Source organism: Chrysemys picta, chromosome 9, assembly GCF_011386835.1.
Source record: "Chrysemys picta bellii isolate R12L10 chromosome 9, ASM1138683v2, whole genome shotgun sequence".
In the NCBI taxonomy this organism is placed as follows: Eukaryota; Metazoa; Chordata; order Testudines; family Emydidae; genus Chrysemys; species Chrysemys picta.
In genome coordinates this window covers 61,631,201-61,650,137 of record NC_088799.1, presented here as the reverse complement: position 1 = coordinate 61,650,137, position 18,937 = coordinate 61,631,201, and the positions used below count along the sequence as shown (strand labels likewise).

Genomic DNA, 18,937 nt, shown 5'->3' with positions numbered 1-18,937 from the left:
TGAGTTGGGAGTTCTGTGGGGGGATTGTCAGGAGGCAGGGGTGTGGAGAGGGGTTGAAGGAGGCAGGGAGCAGAGGGGGTTGGCTGAGTCGGGAGTTCTGGGGGTCCTGTCAGGGGGTGGGGAGCGGTTGGATAGGCAAGGGAGTGGATAAGGGTCGGGGCAGTCAGGGGACAGGTAGGGGGTAGGGTTCTAGGGGGGCAGTCAGGGGACAAGGTGCAGGGAGGCTTAGATAGGGGGTGGGGTCCTGGGGGGCAGTTAGGGGCAGGGGTCCCAGTAGGGGGTAGTCAGGGGACAAGGAGTGGGGGGTTGGGGGTTCTGAGGGTGGCAGTCAGGGGGCAGGAAGTAGGAGGGAGTGGATGGGGCGGGGCTAGGGCGGGGCTCCCTGGGTGCACACCCTAATGAAATGGGCTGTGCATGTCTATGGGTTCCAGCCTGGTGCTATCTCTGGTCTCTGACGCAGCCTGACTCTGACCCTAACTCTTTCTTATCAAGCCCAGTTCTAGTAATTACTCCAATCCCTGCTTACTGACTACTGCCTTGTGGCTGTCCTTTGCTTGTGGACACCAGCCCAGCTGCCCCGCTAGGCCAGACTGCCGACGTCATGCTCCCTTACTCACCCTACGTTTTTACCAAAAGTGATTTCCAATTTTCATATAAATCAGAATATAATTTTACCGGTTTTCTTTCCCAAACCTCATACTCATGATAGGGAAACTAAATTACACAGGCTAGATGTCTAAATAAAAGGACAGAGTTTTTTTCACAAGACTAAACAATTTAGGCACTCCCCAAAATTGTTTATAGTTTATGGAACGAAGAACAAGGGGAAAGCTATTTTTGTACAAACACTTTCTCAAGGGGTTAGATTAGCTATTTATGAAGCTTATAAATCAAAGGAGGTATAGTACCCATTCCTCAAAGGATGAGAATGCATTTGACTAAATCAAAGGCAGTCTTTATGGCTTTCTATAGACCATTCTTTTGGTAGAGACATGTAGACTAGCACCATGGAGTTCTGTTCACACTTTCTAAACATTACTCCTTAGATTTGGAAGCTAGATCTGATGCAAAATTTGACAAGGCAGTCCTGCAGTCCTTGTTTAATTAGGACTCTGTGGTCCCACCATCCTGGGCCAGAGTGCTCTTTATTAATCTATCCTATGAGTGGGAGTGTGCAGAGGTCACTCAAAGGAGAAATGAAGGTTATTTACCTGTAACTGAGGCTCTTTGAGATGGACTCTGCATAGTTACACTCCCAGCCTACCTCTCCCCATAACCTCAGCGTCCTCCTTACTGGGAAAGGACCTGAGAAAGCTGGAGCTCCACGCCTCTTTTATACCCTCGCCGGGGAATGTTTGACGTTCACTGAAGAGAGGGGCCAGGGAGCTGGGTGAGTGCTCCTATGGCTACTGCTAATTAGAATTCTACCATTCAGAGCATCTCATGAGTGTGCATCCGCAGCATCGATCTCAAAGACCCTTGGTTATAGGTAAGTAACCTTTATTGTCATGGTTGGGAATCCACCTAGTTGCACAGAAAGCTTCCTGGTGTCCCTGCTAGGCTTAAATAGTGCTCCTGGACCAAGGATCCTGGGAGCACCACCAATCAGGCCCTCTGTAGGTGGCAAATCCTATGGTGCTTGGCCACACAAGGCTCACAGCCTGCAGATAGCTGCGGTGCCAGAGCTATTGGGTGGTGTCATGTATGCAGCAGTCTATCAGGGACCAGCAGACCCAGATTCCAGCCCCCAGGGATCCTCACACGTAGCCATAGTAATGCCTGAACTGCAAGCCTACCTGATAATTACAACTGCCTAAATGCTGGCTCCTACAAACAACATTCCTCTTTCATTTAAAAAAAACTGGAAAATTCAATGGAAAAAAATGCATTAACCTGAGTGATGGCTGTCTGTCTGGTTGTATCTCGTGGCCTTCCATAATTCAAGTTCAGTAAATCTCAAACTTATGAACACTAGGAAAAATAGACTTAAGGTACATGCCCACACAACCATAACTCTGCCCCCTTTGGGTGATGTCCCAATACACCCATCATACATACTCACACTCTGCCTTTGTATTGTACTGAACAGGAGCAATCTACTCCTGCCCTACTCTCAAACTCTTAGCACCCTCCACAGAAAAAACACCACATCTGCTAAATTTTACAACCTCTTCACCCCCTTTTACCATGCCTTTTTATGCACATGATGCCAAATACTGTATTTTCATTAACCTATCATTAAACCCATAGAACACACTCATCTTCCACCTAACTGGGGACCATCCCCAGTGTCCTGCTACTGACACAACCTACATAACTCAGCACTGACATGAGGCATCCTGGATTCCCAAGGTACATGTGCACCTCTTTCCTTCTGTCACTCCTTCTCCCCCCAGAGGGGCACAGCACAGCCCCTCAAAGATCACCTCAGATCACAATCACAGCTCTGACAAAATGTTCCAAATTAATCCCTCCCACATTCAGTACAGCTACACCTAACACTGAATGCAGCTGGAGTGCAGGCAGATAATTCCCAGTCACTATTGCCAGCTCCAGGGGGAAAAGTTAAGGTTACATGGGCATTTACCTTAACTCTGTATTTCTTGGTTTTCAGAAAGGAAGGTTCCTTAACTGGACAGTGACTGGAGTTCTTCAGCATGTGTTATCCATATGCACATTCCACTTACGTGCTCTAGGCACCTGAGTCCAGGGTCTTTTTTCCCCAGCAGTGTCCACTGTGGCCGCATGTATGCCCTGAGCGTCCTCATGCCCTCCACCAATTGCATACAAGGGTAGAGCAGGCTGTAAGCATGAAAGGGGGTTAATTGTACAGATTTGCAGGGTTGCCAGTTAAATTTATAGCTGAAGTCTAACAAACTAGATTTGCCAATGAGATTAGTAGTGTTATAGCCCATATTCAAATATTAGAAGAGATTGGTCCAAAATGGACTAGTTTAGTATATCAAAAGCAATTGCTTAAAGTTATGTTCAGGTCTCTCTTAAGCCAATTTGTTTAGACTTGTAAAGGAGGGTGTGAACCAAGCACACTGTGTTGGCAGTAGGTGAGGGTACACAGTTGCAATCTATACCCAAGGACTTGCCTAGACATGCCCAGATGGGCATGTTTACCCTGTGATCGCCATCTTCATGATACTTTACCAAAGAGGCCATGCGTGGTGTCCGCGGAAAGCTAAGAACTCGCTGGTTGCCATGGATATTGTGGGATGTATGCACAGAACATACTTTAAGAGTTATGTGATACGTACAATATTGTGTTCCGAAGCTGTTGGAGATGAAATTGGTTACCAGGGATGAGTGCTTCTCAGAGCTAATTCAGTCAAGAGTGAGAACAATTGACATCTGACCCAGCCTAGACAAGTGTTTACAGTCTAGGCCAGGTGTGGGTGTGACACTTTTTGGGGTTATCCGAGGTGTCCAGGGTGAATTACTACCAACTGCTTACAGCACAAGAGAGCCTTGTCTGTGTCCACCAAGGGAAATCCCAACTCTGCTCTGGGCTCTGCTAGCCCCACTCTTCCTCTCTACAGGTTAGCAATTTACAAACCCCACTTCGTTACCCTTGAGTGCCCAGCTCCTTGTTTCTGGATGCCAGGAGAGTACACTGATCCGCTGTCCCCTATGTGCACCCCAACTTATCGGTTTCACCTCAGTTCAACACCCATCCTAGCACAAGGCACTTAAACATATCCAAATCAAACTGAAATGCATTTAACAGAGCTTGAGATAAAGGTTAAAAATAAAAGCCAGTATAAGGATTTGAAACACAAAGTTACAGGTAAAAGAAAACAAAATGTAATATGTAGCCTATCCTTATTAACAAGTTACTTGCCTGTCTAATCAGGTATTTTTCACCCAATGGTCAGTTCCTACAGCTTTTGTCCAGTCCAGAGAGCTGGGATCCACTTTCCATGAGATGCTCCATCTGGCAGAGTCTTTCCTCTGTAATGGATAACATCTTGTACCCTTTCTTCTTCCTTCATCTAGTTACAGACTATTATCTCTTAGCCCAGGGATTCCCCTAATCAGAGACTTTTCCTGGGATCCTTTGTCTTTGTAAATGTTCATACCTGCATCTGGTTCAGACAGTAAACACAGGGCTGGCTGCTCCATGGATGTTTATTGTTTTCAGTGTTGATTGAGTCATCTCTGAGCCCTGGTCTACACTACAGCGTTATGTCAACGTAAGGCAGCTTATGTTGACCCAATTATATCAGTGTACATGCTACAGCCTTGTTCCCACCAAAGTAGATGCCCCAGTACACCGACATAATAAATCCACTTCCATGAGAGGTGTAGGGCTTATGTCAGTGTAGTTAGGGTGACACAGTGTCTCTGTACACAGAAGGTTGTTGGCTGTTGGCTGTCATTCTTGTCAATGCTGGAGCTGTGAAACTGACAAGAAAGCCCTGGCTGGCAGCTCAGGCTGCTCCCCGGGCTCCAGGCTCCCCGCTCTGAGCTGGGCTGCCACCCAGGCTCCAAGTAGGGTTGCCAACATTCTAATTGCACAAAACCGAACACCCCTGCCCCTTCCCCGAGGCCCTGCCTCTTCCCTGAGGCTCCGCTCACTCCATCTCCCCTCCCTCCGTTGCTCACTCTCCCCCACCCTCACTCACTCATTTTCAGTGACCTGGAGCAGGGTGTTGGGGTGCAGGACGTGGTGAGGGCTCCAACTGGGGGTGTGGGCTCTGGGGTATGGGCCAGGGATGCGGGATTTGGGGTGCAGGAGGGGGTTCCAGGCGGGGGCTGAAGGGTTCGGAGTGAGGGAGGGGGTTCCTAGCTGGGGCACTGGGTTGGGGCGCAGAAAGGGGTTCGGGTTGCAGGTTCCGGGAGGGAATTTGGGTGTGGGATGGGGATCAGGGCTGAGGCAGGGCGCAGAAGGGGTTTTGGGGTGCCAGATCCATGCAGCACTCACCTCAGGCGGCTCCCCACAAGTGGCAACATGTCCCTCGACTCCTAGGTGGAGGCGTGGCCAGGCAGCTCTGCGCGGTGCGGTCTGCCTCCACCTCCAGTTCCTGGCCAATGGGAGCTGCAGAGCCAGCCATCGGGGCAGGGCAGGAGCAGCGCACAGAGCCCCCATGGCCGTCCCTCTGCCTAGGCACCAAGGGACATCTCATCATTTCCAGGGAGTGGCGTGGAGCCAGCAAGGGAGCCTGCTGCCCATTGGAAGCCCGGCTGCACTGAGGCTTCAGCTCCCCACTCCCCGCCAGAAACCCGGCTCCCTCCTGGGAACCTGGCAGGAGCCTGGGCTCTGGGTGTAGAGCTCCCCACCAGGAACCTGGACAGCTGCAGAATTACTGTTGGGGAGCTGTGCATGGAGCTGAGAGCCTGAGCTCTCAGGCAGGGACAGTGGAACCTTCCCAAAAGTGGGGAGGCCAGGCCCCCTTGCCCCTTCTGTGCCCACCTCCCTCCTTCCACTGAGGCCTCACCCCACAGCCAGGCCAGCAGCTGGAGCCCGGACAGGGATCCTGGGATGCTGTGGGGAGCCATGGACCCTCCATCTACCCTGGGTGGGGGGACATGAGCTGGGGGCTGCTCTTCTTCAGCCTCCCACCCCGGGCAGGTGGAGGGTTCATAGCTTCCCACAGCTGCCCAGGCTCCCCAGCTGGGCTCCAGAGCCTCCAGCTGCCGGACTGACTGGAGGCCGGGGCCTCGGGGTAGCCGGGGGAAGAGCAGGGGCAGAGGGCATGGCCCGTGGAGAAAAGTGGATGGGCCAGGCCTGTCCACTTTCAAAAAAGTCCCCCCTATTCTGGTGCCCCTGCTCTCAGCCGCCCACACTGCTGCTCTTAAGTTGGTGGAAGCCCAACCACGGACAGAAGCAGGGCAGTCTGGACATGAACCACCGCAGTAATTACTGCAATAGCTGTAAATTGACCTAACATAGGTAGTCTTTTTGTGTACACATGCCCTGAGACTCTACTGCCTCAGGTGACAAGATTCACTTCCAAACGTTTTGGAACATAATATCCCACAGGGATATACATTTGTTTTCTGCACAAACATCTTGCAACAACCAGGACAATCAGCTAGGTCTTAGCTTTTGGCACAGACCACACACGGCCCCCTTCAGTGAAATATTAAGAAGATCGTCAGACACAGGCCTAATATACTTGCTTGGGCATGTCAGTGTCACAGCAGGCTTGGTCCTTTACAAAGCACAAAAGAGTCCAAAAAAAGACCTTGAATAAGAAGACCATCAGCGACAAGCAGAAGTTAACAAAATGCCCTAGTTATGAAAATAATCAAAAGGTCTGGAACAATATAATTGAAGAAAGGAGGGGACAAGATGGCATCCATTACAGAGGCAACCCTCTGCCAGCGGGAGTGTCTCATGAAAAGTGGATCCCAGCTCTCTCAGCTGGACAAGTGCTGTACGGACTGGCCATTGGGTTATAGGTGCAGGCTTTAGATTGCATTTTATATTTTTCTTTTATCAGTAGCCATGTGTCCAATCCTTTTACTGTCTTCTCTTTGAATCTTTATTGTGAGCTCTGACAAATAAACGGGGATTTGGTTTTACCATAGACACAACTCAGTGCAGTGTGTTGAGGAGAGTGCTGAAGGGAAGCTAGTGAGCTCGGGGGGGCACTGCTTCCATGGAGGCAGCAATCTGCCTGCATTGTGGGTGCCCAGAAGTCGTGAGACTGGGCACTTGTGTGTAACGAAGTGGGGTGTACAGGCAGGTGGAAGGGACCTGTGCTCAGTTCAGAGCACAACTCTGGGAGTATCTATCGCCATAGATTTAGCCATAGGTTCTCTCTGCTCTGCCCCAAGGACTCACTCAGGGCTGGGGTTTGCAAATTGGCAGCCTGCAGAGGGAAGGAGTGTGGCTTGCAGAGCCCAGAGGAGGCACTTGCGGTGCCAGCAACCAGTAGTTTGGGCAAGTTCCCCCAGTGGGCACAGACAAGGCTCCCTTGCACTATAAGTAGGCGGTAATGATTCCCCCTGTACCGCTGGGGTAGTCCCGAAAGGTCTCAGTAGAGAGTGTCGACTTACTCAAGAGAACATTCATTTATTCATGTTAAAGAACAGAAGGGGAAATACGATCTTTGAGATTAAATCTCACCACTTCTTCTTATCCTCTTAACCCTGGAATGGAGGAAAGTCCTTTCTACAGGGCTGCTCTAGGCACCTGTGCGCTGAGAATTCTGCAGCTTCTTTGTGGGTTGAGTCAACTCTGGGGTCCCACATGGTGACTTCAGCTTTATATATTTCAGGGCTTGTTGGAAGGGATAACCCTCTGATTTCTAGTGGCCATTTGCCAAATTGCTCTCAGCTTTTATCCATCTCTGTGTTTCTGCTGCTTCCATCGATATCCAGTAGATGACGTCCGTGTGTAAGAAATGTCTTCAATGCTTCCTTTAGTCGGAGGGTTTAATTTGTTTAATGGACTGTATTTAATAACTTACCCTATTAATTTGGGATTCCCTTTTAAAGTAATTTTATTTATTATTCCAAACTCATACCAGTCACAGAGCCACAGGACTAGTGCTTGGACGAGCAGCGGCACAGGAGGCAGCAAACAGGGTGGCTAACAGGGGAGTTTGAGTGGGAGGGCAAGGGGGAGGGAGGAGGGCGCGGCGTGTTGTGTGCTCTGTGTCCCCAGGTGCTGTGCGCAGAGACTGCAGCAGCCATGAGCCAAGCAGCAGCAGACAGAATGCAGATGGCTGCATGTGGAAGCTGTGGTATGTATCTAGTCCTAGCAGGGGAGCTGGAACAGAGGTATGTTTGCATGAAGTGTCGCCTTATAGCGTTACTGGAGGAAAAGATTCAGGGGTTGTAGATGCAGGTAGATACCCTAATGGAGTTTAGACGGGGCTTTGAGCAGCTGATGGAGGACAGGCAAGGAGGGACTGAAGGGGAATGCTCAGGGGTGCAGGTGGGAAGCAGAGGTAGAGGACAGTGAGGGGGGAATGTTAGGGGGAGAACAAGGACAGTGGAAGCATGTGACCGTAAGAAGCAGGCCAAGGAAAAGGAGGGCTAGTGAGGGGGAAATAGAACTCAGGAATAGGTTTGGGTGTTTGGATGTTTGGATAACGAGGTGGAGGGGCAGCAGGGGGTGACTGAAGGTGGGAGGGTGAGGAAGAAGAGAAGAGCAGCTAGTCCAATAGAGAGAGGGGAGGAGTTGATGGAGACAGCACAAAACCTGGGCCCCCGGAGGATAGAGGAAGGCATAAGGGGGAGTATAAGGGAAGATAGGAACAGACACAGGTCAGGACTAGAGGGATCAGAGACTGGATTAGTAGATCGCACTGTTGCCAGGCGACGGCAGGTGTATGTAATTGGGGACTCTTTACTGAGGAGATTAGACAGGCCTGTGACCAGGGCGGACCCAGAGAACAGAAGGGTGTGCTGTCTACCGGGCGCAAAGATATGCGATGTGGACCTGCGGTTGAAAAGGATCCTAAAAGGAGCAGGTAAGAACCCCTTGATAATCCTTCATGTAGGAACGAATGACACAGCTAGGTTCTCGTTAGAGAGAATCAAGGGAGATTATGCCAGGCTGGGGAAGACGCTCAAGGAGATAGAGGCTCAGATTATCTTTAGTGGGATTCTGCCTGTTCCTAGAGAAGGGCAGCAAAGGGCGGATAGGATTGTGAGAATAAATAGTTGGCTAAGGGAGTGGTGCTATAAGGAGGGCTTTGGGATGTATGGCCACAGGGAGGCTTTCGGGGACAGACAGCTGTTCTCACGGGATGGACTTCACCTGAGTAGGGAAGGAAATAGACTTCTGGGAGGGAGGCTGGCTCATCTTATCAAAAGAGCTTTAAACTAGGAAGTTTGGAGAGATGGTTGGGAGATGTACAGTTAATCTCCACGCCAGATTCCAACATTGAAAAGGTGAGTGATAAGATAAGAGGAGATATAGCCGGGGAGATGGGATTGGACATAAGAAGGAGAGGGGGGACGAACACAAACAGGCCTGTAACATATTGCGTTACTAATGGGAGACAGGCTAAACGACATACATTAGGATGTTTATACACCAATGCGAGAAGCCTAGGTAACAAAATGGAGGAATTGGAGCTCTTGGTCTGAGAATTGAAACCGGATATCGTAGGAATAACTGAAACGTGGTGGAACGGCAGTCACGACTGGAATACAGGTATGGAAGGGTATGCGCTGTTTAGGAAAGACTGGAACAAAGGTAAAGGTGGGGGGGTGGCATTGTATGTCAATAATGAGATAAGCTGTAAAGAAATAATAGTTGATGGAATAGATAACACGGAGTCCGTCTGGGCAATACTCACACTGGGTAAAAGAACTACTAGAGCCTCTCCAGGGATAGTGCTTGGGGTGTGCTATAGACCGCCGGGATCGACCCAGGATATGGATAAAGAACTATTTAATGTGTTTAGGGAAGTAAATACTAATAGGAACTGTGTAATTATGGGGGACTTTAACTTCCCAGATATAGATTGGGGAACAAACGCTAGTAGCAATAATAGGGCTCAGATGTTCCTAGATGTGCTTGCTGATCAATTCCTTCATCAAGTGGTAGCTGAACCGACGAGGGGGGAGGCCATTTTGGATTTGATTTTGGTGAGTAGTGAGGACCTCGTTGAGGAAGTGGTTGTAGGGGACAACTTGGGCTCCAGTGATCATGAGCTAATTCGGTTTAAACTAAATGGAAGTAGTAACAGAATTAAATCAAAGACTAGGGTTTATAATTTTAAAAAGGCTAATTTTAACAAATTAAGAGGACTGGTAAGGGAAGTGGATTGGGCAAACGTATTAATGGATCTAAAGGCAGATGATGCCTGGGATTACTTTAAGTTAAAGCTGAATGAGCTGTCGGAGGCCTGTATCCCAAAAAAGGGAAAAAGATTAGTAAGCAAGAGATTTAGACCGAGCTGGATGAGCGACCATCTCAAAGGGGCGATTAGGAAAAAACAGAAAGCGTACAAAGAGTGGAAGAGGGGAGGGATCAGTAAGGAAACTTACCTTAGTGAAGTCAGAGAATGTAGAGATAGAGTGAGAAAGGCCAAAAGCCGTGTAGAGTTGGACCTTGCAAGGGGAATTAAAAGCAATAGTAAGAGATTTTACAGCCATATAAATAGGAAGAAAGCAAAGAAAGAAGAAGTGGGACCGCTGAAGACTATGGCCGGAGAGGAGATTAAGGATAATCTCTAGGCATGGCACAATATCTCAACGAATATTTTGCATTGGTGTTTAATGAGGCCAATGAAGGGATTAGGAATACTAGCAGTGTGACAGAGGAGGATACAGGAGGGGGGATTACCGTATCCGAGGTAGAAACGAAACTTGAACACCTTAATGGGGCTAAGTCGGGCAGACCGGATGATCTTCATCCGAGAATATTGAAGGAATTGGCGCGGGAAATAGCAGGCCCCTTAGCGATAATTTTTAATGAATCTGTAAACTCGGGGGTTCCATTAGACTGGAGAATAGCTAATGTGGTTCCTATTTTTAAGAAAGGGAAAAAAAGTGACCCGGGTAACTACAGGCCTGTTAGTTTAACATCTGTAGTGTGCAAGGTGCTGGAGAAAATTCTGAAAGAGAAAGTAGTTGAGGACCTTGAGGTTAATGGCAATTGCGACAAATTACAACATGGTTTTACGAAGGGCAGATCGTGCCAAACCAATCTGATCTCCTTCTTCGAGAAAGTAATGGACTTATTAGATAAGGGAAATGCGGTGGACCTAATATACCTTGATTTCAGTAAAGCGTTTGATACTGTACCGCATGAGGAATTATTGGTTAAACTGGAAAAGATGGGGATCGAGATGAAAATCCAGAGGTGGATAAGGAATTGGTTACTGGGGAGAATGCAGCGGGTCGTATTGAAGGGTGAACTGTCAGGTTGGAGGGAGGTCACCAGTGGAGTTCCTCAAGGTTCGGTTTTGGGACCCATTTTATTTAATCTATTTATTACTGACCTCGGAACCGATTGCAGGAGTGGGCTGATAAAGTTTGCGGATGACATGAAGCTGGGAGGCATTGCCAATTCGGAGGAGGATAGGGATATTCTGCAGGGAGACTTGAATGAGCTTGTGAATTGGAGTATCAGAAATAGGATGAAATTTAATAGTGAAAAGTGTAAGGTGATGCATTTAGGGATGACTAACAACAATTTTAGTTACAAGCTGGGGATGCATCGGTTAGAAGTAACGGAGGAGGAGAAAGACCTCGGGGTCCTTGTAGACCGCAGGATGACTATGAGTCGACAATGTGACGTGGCGGTGAAAAAAGCCAATGCGGTCTTGGGATGCATTAGGCGAGGTATATCTAGTAGGGATAAGGAGGTGCTGGTTCCGTTGTATAAGGCGCTGGTGAGACCACATTTGGAGTACTGTGTGCAGTTCTGGTCTCCCATGTTTAAAAAAGATGAACTCAAACTGGAACGGGTACAGAGAAGGGCCACTAGGATGATCAGAGGAATGGAAAACCTGTTGTATGAAAAGAGACTAGAGGAGCTCGGGTTGTTTAGTCTGACCAAACGAAGGCTGAGGGGGGATCTGATTGCTCTCTTTAAATATATCAGAGGGATAAATACCAGGGAGGGAGAGGAATTATTTCAGCTCAGTACTAATGTGGACACGAGAACGAATGGATATAAACTGGCCGTGGGGAAGTTTAGGCTTGAAATTAGACGAAGGTTTCTGACCGTCAGAGGGGTGAAATATTGGAACAGCCTTCCGAGGGAAACGGTGGGGGCGAAGGACCTGTCTGGTTTTAAGATTAAGTTAGATAAGTTTATGGAGGGAATGGTTTAATGGAAAAACATGATTTTAGCCAAAGGAATACCGAGCCATGGCAGGTAAATAGTATAATGGCTAACACGGGTCAGGCTGGAGACTCTTGCCTACATGCTCGGGGTTTTACTGATCGCCATATTTGGGGTCGGGAAGGAATTTTCCTCCAGGGTAGATTGGCAGAGGCCCTGGAGGTTTTTCGCCTTCCTCCGCAGCATGGGGCAGGGATCGCTAGCAGGAGGGTTCTCTGCCAATTGAAGTCACTAAGCCACAGGATTTGGGGACTTCAACAGCAGAGTCAAGGGAAGGGGTAGGGACGGCTTTGTGGCCTGCAGCATGCAGGGGGTCAGACCAGATGATCATAATGGTCCCTTCTGACCTTAAAGTCTATGAGTCTATGAGACCCCAGCCTTGGAACAGTCTCTGGGAGAACCCCTTTAGTGTGTCAGACCCCCTAGCGGTCTTGCTCTTCCTTCATGGTAAGCCACTCGACTTCACCACCTCCTTGGACTGAACCTCAGAGCCTTCAGCACCCCTGCTTCCTACCGTAGGGTGACCAGACAGCAAGTGTGAAAAATCGGGATGGAGGTGGGGGGGTAATAGGAGCCTATACAAGAAAAAGGCCCAAAAATCAGGACTGTCCCTATAAAAATGAACAGGAGTACTTGTGGCACCTTAGAGACTAACAAATTTATTAGAGCATAAGCTTTCGAGGGCTACTGCAGTACTTCAGCATTCATAGCAACTCTCAGCCAGCATTGTAAAGACAGCCGGGTTTATTAACACAGCATAGAAAGTCCTTGCTTAGCAGGGAGAAAAGAAAGTTACAGCATATCCATTCTGGTTAGTCCAGAGCCCCAGCCAAGCGCTGTGCCCCCCTTGGCTCCCGTTCTGTCCCTCTGTGTCCTCTTTGTTCAGGATCTGGGGGCCAGTCCCACCTGGCCCCTCCTCAGGCCCATGTTGTCCAGCTGGTCCAACACAGCTGGCTTCCTGAGGAGGGGTGAGCCATCCATGGTTGCTAGGTACCAAAGTCCTGGTGATTGGATTTGCCATTGTCTTAATGGATTCTCCATTTACATGGGGGCCAGACCAAGACAGCGAGGTGCCATTCACACCTGTGTCAGAGCCTGCCTGAGAATAAACAGCTTTTCCCAACCACCACATTAACAACACAGCATATGGGAGAAACTGAGGCACACACAGTATTCATACAAAATATTTACAGAAAATTCCCGCTCCATCACAATCCCATAATTAGATGATTATATCTTTTAACATTCCTTCTAGGAATACAATATACAATACAATATCTAACTTCTAGGATACAACACCATTTCCCAAGAAAACGTCCTCCCTTAGAGTCTTCTAAATCTAGTGGACACGACCCACACCGTCTTTGATTATATCTAATAATTTTAATTTCATACCTTTCAAGGCTTATCATAGGATATGAGACAATAAATTAGGAACAAGATGGATTATTTACATAGAGAGATGTATATCTAGTTCATAACCCAAACAAATGCACAATTTCTAAATTGGGGTGAATAATGTATATTATTCTTGCTGTAGCAAGAAGTTTGACCTCTGGAACTTTTCGTTTTTTGGGGCACCGACCAAGCTATTTAAACCTACATTTTGTTTTCCTCTCTTCTTATTCTTAACATATAAAATACAAGTATCAAAGGGGTAGCCATGTTAATCTGTCCACAAAAACAATGAGTCCGGTGGCATCTTAAAGACTAACAGACATAAGCTTCATGGGTAAAAAACCACTTCTTCAGATGCATTGAGTGAAAATTACAGATACAAGTATAAATATACTGGCACATGAAGAGAAGAGAGTTACCTTACAAGTGGAGAACCAGTGATGACAAGGCCAATTCAGTCAGGGTGGATGTGGTCCACTCCCAATAATTGATGAGGAGGTGTCAATATCAAGAGAGGGAAAATTGCTTTTGTAGTGAGCCAACCACTCCCAGTCCCTATTCAAGCCCAAATTAATGGTGTTAAGTTGGCAAATGAATTGTAGCTCTGCAGTTTCTCTTTGAAGTCTGTTTTTGAAGTTTTTTCTGTATGATGAGTTTGCCAGCAGCTTTAATAGGTTGGTTGTTGGCATTGTCCCCTCACGCTGGCTTTTCCATCTCCTTGATTTCCTCTCCTTGTAGTAGAACGAGCTGATGGAGACCTGCTTCTTCCCACTGTGGGTGGGATTCCCACTGTACAAGCGCAGATTGCTTGGGGTCTCCATACGGATCTTCATCGGCGTGATCAGGCCCCTGTGATAGGCTGATAAAGCCAACAGAGATCTGGATTAATTCCTCTCATAAACAGTATCCCTGATGAGGCCACGGCACACCTGGTGGCTGAGCTTTGTAACTTTGTCCTCATCCACTACCATTTCAGATTTGGGGACAACTTATACCTTCAAGTCAGCGGCACTGCTATGGGTACCCGAACGGCCCCACAGTATGCCAACATTTTTATGGCTGATTTAGAACAACGCTACCTCAGCTCTTGTCCCGTAGTGCCCCTCCTCTACTTGCGCTACATTGATGACATCTTCATCATATGGACCCACAGGAAGGAGGCCCTTGAAGAATTCCACCTGAATTTCAACAATTTCCACCCCACCATCAACCTCAGCCTGGACCAGTCCACACAAGAGATCCACTTCCTGGACACTACAGTGCAAATAAGTGATGGTCACAAACACCACCCTATACCGGAAACCTACTGACCGCTATTCTTAACTACATGCCTCCAGCTTCCATCCAGGACACATCACACGATCCATTGTCTGCAGACAAGCCCTAAGATACAACCGCATTTGCTCCAATCCCTCAGACAGAGACAAATACCTACAAGATCTTTATCAAGTATTCTTAAAACTACAATATCCACCTGGGGAAGTGAGGAAACAGATTGACATAGTGAGATGGGTACCCAGAAGTCACCTACTACAGGACAGGCCCAACAAGGAAAACAACAGAACACCACTGGCCATCACGTACAGCCCCCAGCTAAAACCTCTCCAGCACATCATCAATGATCTACAACCTATCCTGGAAAATGTTTACCCCATTTGTTTGCATGTATTATTTCTATGTCTGGAGTTAGGAGAATAAGATATAAACTTACGTTACTGATGTAAACATGTTAAGTGGAACCCATTAAGGGTGCTTCAGAATCAATGAACTGTGAATGGGTTTGTTTACCTGTAAGCCTTCCAATGTACGTGTCTTCCAGCTACTAGGTAATGAAGAAGGAGGTCTTACAGTAACATGTGATCATGTCACCTGAACTGCAATCCATCTGAAAGCTGGTGCTTTTCCATTTAGAAGGGGGGCAGGATCCAGAGAGACAAAAGATTCCTGTCTTGTGCCAAAGCTATAAAAGGGGGTGGAACAGAACAAAGTAGGTTGCCAGTCATGAGAAATCCCCTAGCTACCACCTGAGCTGGAACTAACAAGGACTGTACCAGGGGAAAGGATTGGGCCCAGACTAAGAAGGAGTCTAGTCTGTGAAAGAAGCTTACTGCAACATCTCAGAGGGTGAGATTTACCTGTATTCAGTTTCTTAAATGTATTAGGCTTAGACTTGCATATTTTGTTTTATTTTGCTTGTTACTTTGTTCTGTCTGTTATTACTTGAAACCACTTAAGTCCTACTTTTTTATACTTAATAAAGTCACTTTTGTTTATGAATTAACCCAGAGTAAGTTATTAATACCTGGGGGGAGCAAACAGCTGTGCATAGTGTTATAGAGGATGGACAATTTATAAGTTTCCCTGTATAAGCTTCATACAGAGTAAAATGGATTTATTTGAGGTTTGGATCCCATTGGGAGCTGGGTGTCTGGGTGCTGGAGACAGGAGTACTTGCTGAGCTGTTTTCAGTTTAGTCTGCAGCTTTGGAGCACGTGGTTCAGACCCTGGGTCTGTGTTGCAGCGGGCTAGCCTGTCTGGCTCAACAAGACAGGGTTCTGGAGTCCCAAGCCATCAAAGAAAATGCGCTCAGAGGTAGTTTCAGCACATCAGGTGACAGTCCCAAGGGGGTCTCTGTGACCGAACCCGTCACACTAGGCAGGGAGCAAGAAGGCTTATGCAGGGCCTTGAGTCTATCGGGAGAAGCTCAGAGCAGGAAAGGAAGCTGGCAGGGAAGAGAGTGAGAAAGGATTGAATAAGGACTGGGAATGGTTGAGCCATTACAAACATTGAATCTATCTCCCCTTGTAAGTACTCTCACACTTCTTATCAAACTGTCTGTACTGGGCTAGCTTGATTATCACTTCAAAAGTTTTTTTCTCTTACTTAATTGGCCTCTCAGAGTTGGTAAGACAACTCCCACCTGTTCATGCTCTCTGTATGTGTGTATATATATCTCCTCAATATATGTTTCACTCTATATGCATCCGAAGAAGTGGGCTGTAGTCCACGAAAGCTTATGCTCTAATACATTTGTTAGTCTCGAAGGTGCCACCAGTACTCCTGTTCTTTTTTCCTTTAGTAATCGTCCACATGCCCATTTCACTTCTTGTGGCTCCCAACCAGTGGACCAAAGCAACGTAGTCTTAGGAGAATAGGGATTGTAACACTGCTTTCCTGAAAGCAGCATCTGATTTGGAGGCTTTGTTAGGTAAAAAGCAAGTCCTTACTCACCTCTCCAGCACCCGAGTTCGTGCGGAGTTGGTATGGGGCTCACAATCTGTCAGAGACCAGACACCAATTCGTTGATCAACGGGCTCACACTATCCTTAGCTTGAAAGGCTTCAGAGTAAGTGTGGCAAGTTTATTAGGGGTGAGCATCAATATTTATACACAGAAGTAAACAAAGTGATTAACAGATCATAATGGTCATGTATAATCAATCAAGATTCTACAGGATAAAACAGGTTAAAATGTAAATTCAGAAAGAGAAAAGGGGAGATGGCTACTTAAGGGGAGTGGGGTGTCATGGTTCGCAGGTCAGAGCTTTGATTAAAAGTTCAGACAGAGACATCAAGTCTGGGTTAAGTTTAAGCTCATCAAAAGTTCAGACTCAACATTCCTCCATTTGTAGCTTTGGGATAACTATTTACCAAAAGCTACACCCCATTTTAAGGAGCCAAGGGCCGCTTGGCAATTTCAGCCTGGGCCAACTCGAAGAGAGTAAGGCCCTTGGCTGAAGTAGGAAAAGAATAAACTGACCCACATGAGTCTATGAGGGAGGGGACACACTGAATACAGCAACACAGTATTATAAGGATTACTATGGCCCCAACAATACCCACCAAGAGTTTTTTAACCCACCCAAATCCAGGCAGCCAATTCCATAAGGCTCCCCACCAATCATAAGGTGGCTGGCCAGAGGAGTAGTTCTTAGCCATTTCCCTTAGATGTTTGGTACGTTGAAAAGTGTCAGAGTAGGTATCATTTACAAAAACACAGCATTCTTCATTTATGAGGCAAGTTCCTCCCTGGGCTGCTAACATTATGTCTAAAGCCATTCGGTTTTGCAAAGCTAACTGGCGCAGCTGGGACATTTCCCCGGCCTGATTCTCAAATAGGGTCGCAGTTTCATTGGTTAAAGATTCTAGTAGTCCCTGTAGACAGATGACACCACCCCTCAAGCTAATGAGACCAGCCCACCGCTGCCACGACAAACCATCATGGATATTAATATCTCTGAAGGTTTCACGGATGTTACGAACGTGGGGAAAATGAGGGGGAGTGAGGGAGATGCGAGAAGGCGGTGTTAGCCACGCTAAATAACATGACCCTGCCCAATCAGGGGAGAGAAAGTAATAAGCTTTGGGCCCGCACACCCAGTATGTTCCATACAATGCGTTTCGGGTATTCCATTTCTCAAAGTAGGAGGTAACCCACCACCCGTTGGACCACTGTTCCCCTGGTAAAGCAGAAGGGTCGTTGTGCGAACTGCAGAGGCACAATTTGGTAGTGGTGTTTTCAAAGGGCAGTGTAGTACTGCTTGAGCAGTTGTAGAAGGCAATCGTATGTCCCTTAGCAATTAGTTGGACACCCTCGTGATCTGAGCAGGGCTTCTTAAAAGCTGACTCTGAAGGCTTGCCCACCCATGAAAAAGTTGGATCGGGGTGAGGGATCCACATATGGGATAAGTGGAATGCGCAAGGCTTGAAGCCAAGATTTTTACTAAAGGCGGTGCCATTAAAATACATGTTGCATTTACTTATTCCCACAAAAGTTGACCCCTTTTCTTTAACAAAACACAGTGATCCTGTCTGATTGGTTACCCTGAGATATCTGTTAATTGGCACTCCTGTTTTGTCCCATGTAAGATTGTGTTGGACTGGATCTTTTACTCTAGCTGGTGGCATCCAAGTCATATTAGCAGTGGTCAGGGGAATGGGTGTGAAGGGGAGTCCCTGTTCTGCATTTACTGGAAATTGAGTACATACCCAGCAATTACTTCTATTTCCTAAAATACGAGTTTTAACCTCGTGGGAATATCTAATAAAAGCATTATCTTCATAAGCAGAAAATAAACTAAAAAGGCATAATAAAAAACATACAGTTGTCAGAATAAAAGGTCCTCTCATTTTTGCCGAGTCAATTTAAGTCTGATGTCTGAAAGAGGTAAGCTGGTCCACTGGTCGGAGGCAGTGTCCTCAGTGGTGGCAAGAGCTGCTGGTCCGTCACTGTGGTCCACTACGGCTGGCTTGACGTGGGAGTGGTGGATCCAGGATTTGCGTCCTTCCAGGAACACTGCAGTCTGGGTTGTTAAAAGAACCTGGTGGGGTCCAGTAAACCTCGGCTGGAGGGTGTCGCCACGAACGACCTTTTTGGCCCAGACGAAGTCCCCTGGTTGGAACGGGTGGATCTGTTCTTCCAGCGGCACGGTCTGGGAAAACTGCGAGGCTTTCCAAAGGGTACGGAGGCGAGCCTGTAGGGACAGAAACTGGCACGCGGTCATATGATCCCCTCCCAATAGTGAAACATCAGCACGTGGTAGCGCCCCGCCTTTGAAAGGGGGGTGTCCATAGAGCAGTTCAAAGGGGGATAATCCCAATACACGGGTTGGGCGAGTACGAAGGTGAAACAGGACCAAGGGAAGTACCTGAGGCCACTTTAACCCTGTTTCCTGACAGTATTTAGCCAATGTAAACTTAAGCTCCCTATTCATACGCTCAACTTTCCCGCTAGACTGGGGGTGGTAGGGTGTATGAAAGGAGTGTGAAATGC

The 18,937-nt window shown here is 47.4% G+C and overlaps 1 long non-coding RNA gene across 1 annotated transcript in view; it reads right to left on the bottom strand.

Moving 5' to 3' along the window:
- Positions 1-18,937, bottom strand: part of LOC135973526 (uncharacterized) — a 309,693-nt gene that overhangs the window by 21,398 nt on the left and 269,358 nt on the right. The window contains exon 2 of the long non-coding RNA XR_010590413.1: positions 14,658-14,795. This is a non-coding gene — a long non-coding RNA (uncharacterized LOC135973526). The remainder of the gene's footprint in view (positions 1-14,657; positions 14,796-18,937) is intronic.